At 35.8% G+C, this 8,173-nt stretch overlaps 1 pseudogene; it reads right to left on the reverse strand.

The window, feature by feature from the left end:
- Positions 1 to 555: 555 nt before the first annotated feature.
- Positions 556 to 1,657, reverse strand: LOC149220337 (armadillo repeat-containing protein LFR pseudogene; annotated as a pseudogene).
- Positions 1,658 to 8,173: the final 6,516 nt, after the last annotated feature.

Consider the following 8,173-nt stretch of genomic DNA (forward strand, 5'->3'; position numbering starts at 1 on the left):
GTAGCCACCTCCAACAGCTCCCGTTGTTTTATGTCTTTGAATACAGTTCTCACAATATGTTCTAAATATATCCCATAGTCACTTTGATCAGTTTTGACCATTACGCCAGAAATATTTGGGGCTTCTTTAAGTGATTTCTCCCATTCTGTGGTGTCTCTGCACTTTAGTTTGTGTTTTTTAAGGCCTTCGACATAAGGTCTCCTCATAATGTCACGAAGGTGAAAAGGCTCAATGTCATAAAAAATGGGTATAATGGTAGCGGAGCACTCATCATGAACTGATTTCAAAATCCAATTCAGCTCATTCAAGAACCAAGGTGATTTAGTGTATTTCTTAGAAAAATGATGACGTGAACAGAGGCACCACGAATGGCTCCTTCGAGGCCATCTCCCGTGTGAAGTTCCTTCAGATCCATAAAGACGCGCAACCCACACTGCTTGAGATTATGGTAGATCAGGCTGGCATGAGTGAGCTTGGTATCAGGTCCCCCATGGCTTATGAAAACTTGCCCTAGCATAACATCCACTTTCAAGGACAATACAAATGGAGGCACTGCTAATGGCTCTTGCGATTGCAGTGGAGACATTTTCTCTGGGCCGATTTGTTTTTGAACGCAGAAAGATGTGCAACCCATGCTAAGAGAGGCGATGATAGAGGATGAGGTGATCGAATTATCTTTAGAAGTCTTCCTATTGCCCAGCGTTCATTAACAAGCCTCAATTGGCAGTCCACATTGACCTCTTCAAGATTGTAAACGGCAGCTACAGTTGCTACCTGTGCATCTTCCCCAGGAAAACTCAGTAGATCAACTAAGCGCTTATACACCTAAGGTGCAAAAGGAAGAACAAATGGTTCGTTATCTAGATTGACAATCAGTCGTCCAACCAACTCTGCAGCAACACAGTGCCAAGCTTTAACAGGTGACTCTAGCATACCCACGATTGCTTCAACTTCCCTATTCTCATTTATGGGAGCATGTGATGCCTTTGACGAACTGAAGATTCGCAAATTCAAAAAGGGTGCTAGGTTGAAAATTGTCTCAATTGCATTTGTAACAAGTTCCTCGTCCTCAGTATCATGGTCTTCCATGCATTGAACAATTGTCTCAAGGCAATGCCAATGTTGATCCATTACTGACTCATTATCTGACATAAAGGAAAAATCGTGTATAACATTTGAAGCAGCAACAACACATTGTTGTCTCTCTGCTCGGCCCTCGAACAATCCCTCCTCATCATACCACCAATCAAAACCCCTATTTTTAGTAGCATCTCCTTTCTCCTCTGAAGTTAAAGCATTAGATACTGACTTGATGCGTGAAAGTGGATCATTTGGGCTTGTTATTTCATATTCAGAGCCAAAACCTGTGAAGACACAATTTTCTCCCAAAACCCTTGGCCTGGCCAGTTTCGCAGCCTCCCTTGGGTGTGCAATATCACGCCAATCATCAACAACTTGCAAAAGAGCATCCAAAACTCAGGTAGCTTTGCAAGAGGAGTAGAATCTTTTTGAAGATCCTCCTTTTCTTTGAAGGACAACACTGTAAGAGTATTTAAGGCCCATGTCAGCTCACTCTTTAACCCACTATGTAGTGCCATGACAATTCTTTTATTGTTTTGATCCATTTCTGATTCAGTGATTCGATGATGATGATGCTCAAACCCTCTAGATAGGAAGTGGACAATAGCCTGCTGTGAAGTGGCCCCTTCTTCTTTAAGGATTCAGCTATTATAACAGCATAAAGAGCCTCTTCTATTGTTGTTGTAGTAGTTGCAACATGGGCCTATAAAGACAGGAAATTGCATTGTTGCTAAGGTAAGGCGTTGTTTTTTTTAATTTTGAGTGATTTTTGGAGTGGATCAAATATTTTTATTTTGGGAGTCATAAGGTGAAGATTGGGATTAATTTTGAATAAGGTTGATGATTTGTGGAATGAAAATGTGAACTTCATTTAGTCATATTTGAAGTCATAAGTGAATTTGTTTGAGTGAAAGTCACTATTGTAATCCAAAGTAATGTTTTAGTTTGAGAGCAATTGAGTTAGTGCAGGCAATTTTTTGAAGACAATTTGCTTCCAAAGTTTGCAAGTGTGACATTCTCTTTGAGAAGTTTCCACGACAATGTTGTGACATTGAAGAATGATGTACTTCAATAATTAATAAACTCATAATTTTTGTGGTGCTTGTGTCCTAGATCCACCTGAAATTGAATAAGGGGATCTTAGGTACACCGTGTGTAATGAATGAGTGCGCATGACTTGTGTTCAGATTATCAAAACACTCTCTTTGTGTTATGCTTAAACAACTACATGCACATAAGCAAGCTTAAGTATAAGAACGCTTAATCAAGCTCATGTAATCAAGCTTAAGTACACAAGCACAAAGCGTCACATCATCAACTTGATAATATGATATTCCAAGCAAGCACATTTCACATCATGTAATCAAATCAATCAAGTTAAGGACGCTACAAAATCAAGCATTTCAAGTCAAGATGACATCAACATCATCAACACTTTTTGTATCACTTGCAGATAAACATTTTTTAACTGAATTGTACGGGTGCATTCTCGGTTGTAACCGACACCCTAATTTGAATTGTTAAGGTGAATACATTAAGTCAAGTAAGTATTCAACTTAGTCATCAAGATTGAACTTATCATTTGTCTCTTGGGTGCATTTTTGACAGTTCTCGACACCCTTTCTTTTAAAAAAAAAACAGCACATTCAGTGAGTACATTCAAGAAAGCACAAAGTGTCAGTATTCAATCAAGCAAGTTCAAGCAAGCCATCAAGCAAGCAATCATCATCAAACAAGTGTGAGTTCAAACAATCAATTGTTACAACAAGTTCAAGAGAGCGTGCAATAATCAACCAAGCATCAAGTGAGCGAGTTCAGCTCTAAAGAAAGCAAATGTGATATTCAAACAACCATCAAGCTTGTATCTACAACACGCGAGCGCGAGTTCAAGCAAGCAAGATCAAGCATTCAAGCAAGCAAGTTCTAAAAGTCTAGCAACTATTAAAAGCAAACTAGCATGAGTTCCAACAAGTTCACATGGTTGTTAAAGATTCTTAACAATTTGATCCTCTCAACTAATGAAGGTATGGTACAAATCAGCAAAGCAACGGTACAAGCAAGCCTGAATTAAAAGTGAGCAAGCTAACATGGCGACACACATTCAACTGTCCCAAATTATTAAAAATTTGATTTTATCATTACTTGGTGACATGGTGAACATCAGATAAAACAACTCTTGTTGATATTCAAGTGCATCTTCAACATGCACATGAAATGATTGAGTTCCTTCAACTCGAGTCACAACTACAAAGAATTGAGTTGCTAGAGAAGAGTGATGCTTCCAAGTCTTTGAACAATACAAATACAGCTGATGATTCCATGTCATTGATCTAACCAACTTCTAGTGTCGAAGTGGTGCTTGATCCAGTTCAACTTTCTTCCAAACCAACCATCAAGCCATGGGAAGAAATCCAAAGTAACATAAATCGGCGAGGCATAGGATATGTCAACGATGACGCCAAATGGCATATCCCAGATTATTCAAGGCCCATTAAGTTTGTCAATGCAGGGTTTCTTGCACAAATCACATCGGCTAGTTCTGAGAAATTTGCAGACAAACAGACATGTACGCAAACTGAAGTTGTAGTCAAACCAAAATGCATTCATTGTCAAAGAATCGGTCATCTGGAAGATCAGTGTTTTGATCTCCATCCTTGTCACCATTGTGGTAAGTCAAATCATTCATCAACACAATGCAACAAATAACAACAATCAAGCATTTTGAAGTTTGATTATTCATGGAGTGATCCCTGTGAATGGTCATCCACAGTCAGAAGATTGTATAAGTTTTACAATTGAATTCACTCACACATATTGCAGCCAATAGTAAAAATGAAGATGGTACTCTCATGCAGTTGAATGGGGGAGTACACCAGTGAAACACTCCTACACCTGAAGGGGGGGAGTTCAACAATAATTTGAAGAAGATTGTCTCTCCTTTCAGCTAACAAAGGGGGGAAAATGTCAATGAAATTGACAGTGGTTGTCAGACTAAAAGTCTCGACAACATCAACGAAGCAGCTAGTGGGCATTTTCATCAGCGAGTGAGCATCAACAAATTCTCCAGTGGGCGATTGACAACAAAGTCAGCCGTGAGCAGTTTTCAAACACAGCAAAAGCAACAATGAGTTGTTTTTCAACCTCATCAGCCAGCGGGCGTTCTCAATATTTTGTCAATGGACACAGGATGATGATTTCAAGCAAAGGACAGTTGGATCCTTTTGCAGCTTGGCACGTGATGGACTTGTCAAGCGACATTCAGAGATGAATCAGACATGTAGCTGATTCATGTTCTCTTCAAATTTGAGTTTTTCAGCATCCAGTTTTTGCGGTTTTTCAAGAAAATGTCTTTTGAGGATCAACTTGAGAACTTGGAAGAGCGTTTCTTGTTCTTATTTTGGATTTATCATTGGGGGGGGAATGTTAGCCTCATTCTCATAATAAAACAATTGTAAATCCAAAATTATAATTAAATAGATCAAGTCTTGAGAATTAGGAGTTAGTTCCTCAAACTAGGGAGTTTAGTTAGGATGAGAGATTCTCTCCAACTAGTTCTCCTAGATTAGTGTTTTGTTGATAAAATTTCTCAACCATAGTGTCCAAGATAGACATATTATCTTGAGACCAACTTCCTCATGTATTTATTTGTAGTATTTTCATTCTTTGTACATTGGATTGATTAATAATGAGAATGTGAAGAATGTTGTAACGCTGAGGCCTTTTCCGCCATGTCTGGTTTTTCTATATGTCTGATATTTATTTTATAAGTGTGAGTGTGTATTAGTTGATTTAGTTTTCTACATCAAATGCTAGCATTATGACAAAGTTGGCCATGTGAAAGATCATTGTTTTGATATTCATACATGTGATCATTGTGATCAACACACTCATCATTCAAAAAGATGCGTTAGAAAAAAGCCTCTTGCAAGAACAAATATTCACTTTGGATGGATCACTTCTTGGAAATAGGCTTCAACAACCAAGAATGCATTTTTCTCATACCACAAATTTTTTTCTCGAGTTTTGACACGTCTTGCAGTTGAGATTTATTCACCTTCTTAGCTTATATCTAATGGGGGGGGGGGGGGGGGGATTGTTGGTTATCTACAAGCATCAAAGATAATTAAGCGAGTTTGAGCCACAACCTGAACCTGATGTCTGATCCTGGAGCTAGAGTCAACAATATGTAGATTTAGGGTTGTAGCTAGAGACAAAGAAACCCATGAGCATGCCTTTGGTTGGTTTCCTTCCTTAAACCACCACAGTTTGAGACCTCAATGGTCTCCCTTTTCAAAAGAATTCATTTAGAATAATACTTCAACTTTTATCTAGATTTGGAAGAGTTCTACGTTGAGACCTCAATGGTTTCCATTTTTTATAACATTCCCCTAGCATAAGACTTGAACTTGTAGCCACATTTGGAATTGTTCGAGGAACTACATCAAACATTCTAGGTTGATATCCAGAGGTCTTCCTTCTAGCCGGATTTGGAATTGTTCCAGGAACTGCACTAAGCGTTCTAGTGTTGGTGGTCATCCTTAAACCACCACTAGTTGAGACCTCAAATTATCCTACCTTATACCATCATCTCAAAGATGACATTTATCCTATTGCTATCATGCATTGTTGTATATTTGTATTATATCTCTCTTCTTTTACTCGTATACACCACTTCATATTAACGGGGAAATGTTGGACACCTAATCCACTAAGGATTTTGGATGTGGAATATGAAGAGTGATTGGAGTCCAAGAGACCAGTTGGTATATGAGAATCGAGGGGCATGCACATTGTATAAATGTATATCATTGTGAATAGTAAAAGCATTCAACGTTTTATCTTTCATATCTTGTTTATTATTTTGTATTGTTTAACACACGTAATAATGATTAAAAATTAAATTAATCTCAAAACCTTATTTCAAATTTCATGTATTTTCATTTTTTCTCGATGTGGGTAAATACCCGGAGGTATGCAGAGTGGGTGCTCATTGGATGTGGAATTTAATTATGCAGACAATGAGTGTCTATACTTGACATTTGAATAAAACTGGAGGGAGATAAGAAAAAAATACAATAAAGAAGTAGTTTTAATTTTTTCATTAAAAATTCATAGCTCTTATTTTGTTATTTTAATTATTATTCCATTGTTTTTCTTAGGAGGCCCATTTCAGACCTCAAGATTCCCCTAATCCATACGACACCTGTTTATAAGACATTTTTTTTTAAATTAATGATTTTGATTAAAAATAAAAAAAGAGCTCAACTACTTTGAAGATAAATCTTAACCTTGATTTGTGAATACCACTAAAATATTCCATATAATAATTATTAATAATTAATTTAAAATTCTCATATACCAAGAAATATGCAGAGTATATACTTGTTGGATGTGGAATTTAATTCTGCATCCAACGAGTCTCTTCTGCATTTAATGAGTCTCCGTCCTGGACATTTGAGTAAATCTAGAGGGAGATAACCAAAAAATACACTAAAAAAGCAGTTGTATATGTTTTTATTTAAAAATTTATAACACTTATATTTTTTTAATTTTTTTGGGTAGGTTTTGTGAGTCCTCATATGACAAGCACAACTAACTTGTGGCTTGAGTAACCATGACCTAAGGGCATCTAAGCCACAAAATCACTTGGGGATCGCATCTGGCTTGGGTGACACCAACCCTTAGCATGGATGGATTTTTTACCCACGGAGTTTTGAACCAGTGATCTTTACACCAAAGGTCCCTTAATAGAACTCCCTATCATCGTTCTCTCTACACTCTGTGGACATAACTCTTTTTTATTATTAGGTGGCCCATTTTAGATATCAAAATTCCCCTAATCCATATGACACTTATTTATAAGACATTTTCTTAAATTAATAGGTTTATCTTAAAAGGCAAAAAGGGCATTATTTCTTTGAAGATAAATAGTAAGATTATTTTGTTAATGCTATTAAAATATTGCACTGAGCTTAAATCCTTATCATCCAACTAATAATTATTAATAATTAAATTAAAATTTTCAAAACACTATTTCAAAATTCAACATGTGTTTTCCATGTATTTTCATTATTTGCCGATGTGGGTTTAATTAGAAGTATGGATAGTGAGTACTCGTTGGATCTGAAATTTAATTTCCCATCCAATGAGTGTCCAAACTTGACATTTCAGTAAACCTAGAGGGAAATAAACGAAAAAAAAAAGCAAATAAATAAATAAATTAATTAATTAATTACAATAAAAACTAGTTTTCTTTGTATTTATTTTAAAATTGAAAATTTTTATTTTAGTTTTTCCAAAGTGAAAAAACTCTTAATTTAGTCAACTTTAAACAAGGAGCAAAACTACATTCTCTAGATGCTAAGAAAAAGTAAATCATAATTCTTATTTTATTATTTAAATCTTATTTTATTATTTTTATGAGAAAGTCTATTTTAAAAGTCAAAATTCCCATAATTTATACGAAATTGGTTTATATGACAATTTTTAAAAATTAATCAATTTAATTAAAAAAAAATTAACAATAAATTGTAAATACTATTACAATACTCTATGGAAATTAAATCTTTATCATCCTTTAATAATTATTAATTAAATTAAAATTGTTAAGATAGTCTTCGGCAAAATCACATAACCAATCTTTTGTCGACGCGTTTCGAACCAACCAGTGTGGTTCATCGTCAGGACAAGTTGAAGAAGTCTATATTCCTTAATAAATTAAAATTCTTAAACCCTATCTCAAATTTTAACTTACTTTAAATATTTTCAAAATTATTAATAATTAAATTAAAATTCTTAAAACACAGATCAAATTTTATTATCCATTCTGTCAAACTTGGATTTATAAGAATTCTGCGGGGCATCCACTATGGGCGGAGGTTTCCTCAACCAAATGTATTGGTGGAGGCGTCCATTACTTTTCTCCCCGAGTTCTGCCACGCGTCCACTATGGGCGAAGGTTTCCTCAACGGAAGGCGTCCATTACTTTTCTCCCCGAGCTTTAATGACGATAGAAGTACAAGGATATTTCAATAGTCAAGCTTCACTACTGCTTCTCAAACTTGAAAGATCCTTCACTTTCTTTATGCTCCTA

This window comes from Pinus tabuliformis, chromosome Q, assembly GCF_031772625.1.
Source record: "Pinus tabuliformis cultivar Carrire ecotype Pingquan chromosome Q, CPIR1, whole genome shotgun sequence".
NCBI classification, from domain to species: Eukaryota; Viridiplantae; Streptophyta; class Pinopsida; order Pinales; family Pinaceae; genus Pinus; species Pinus tabuliformis.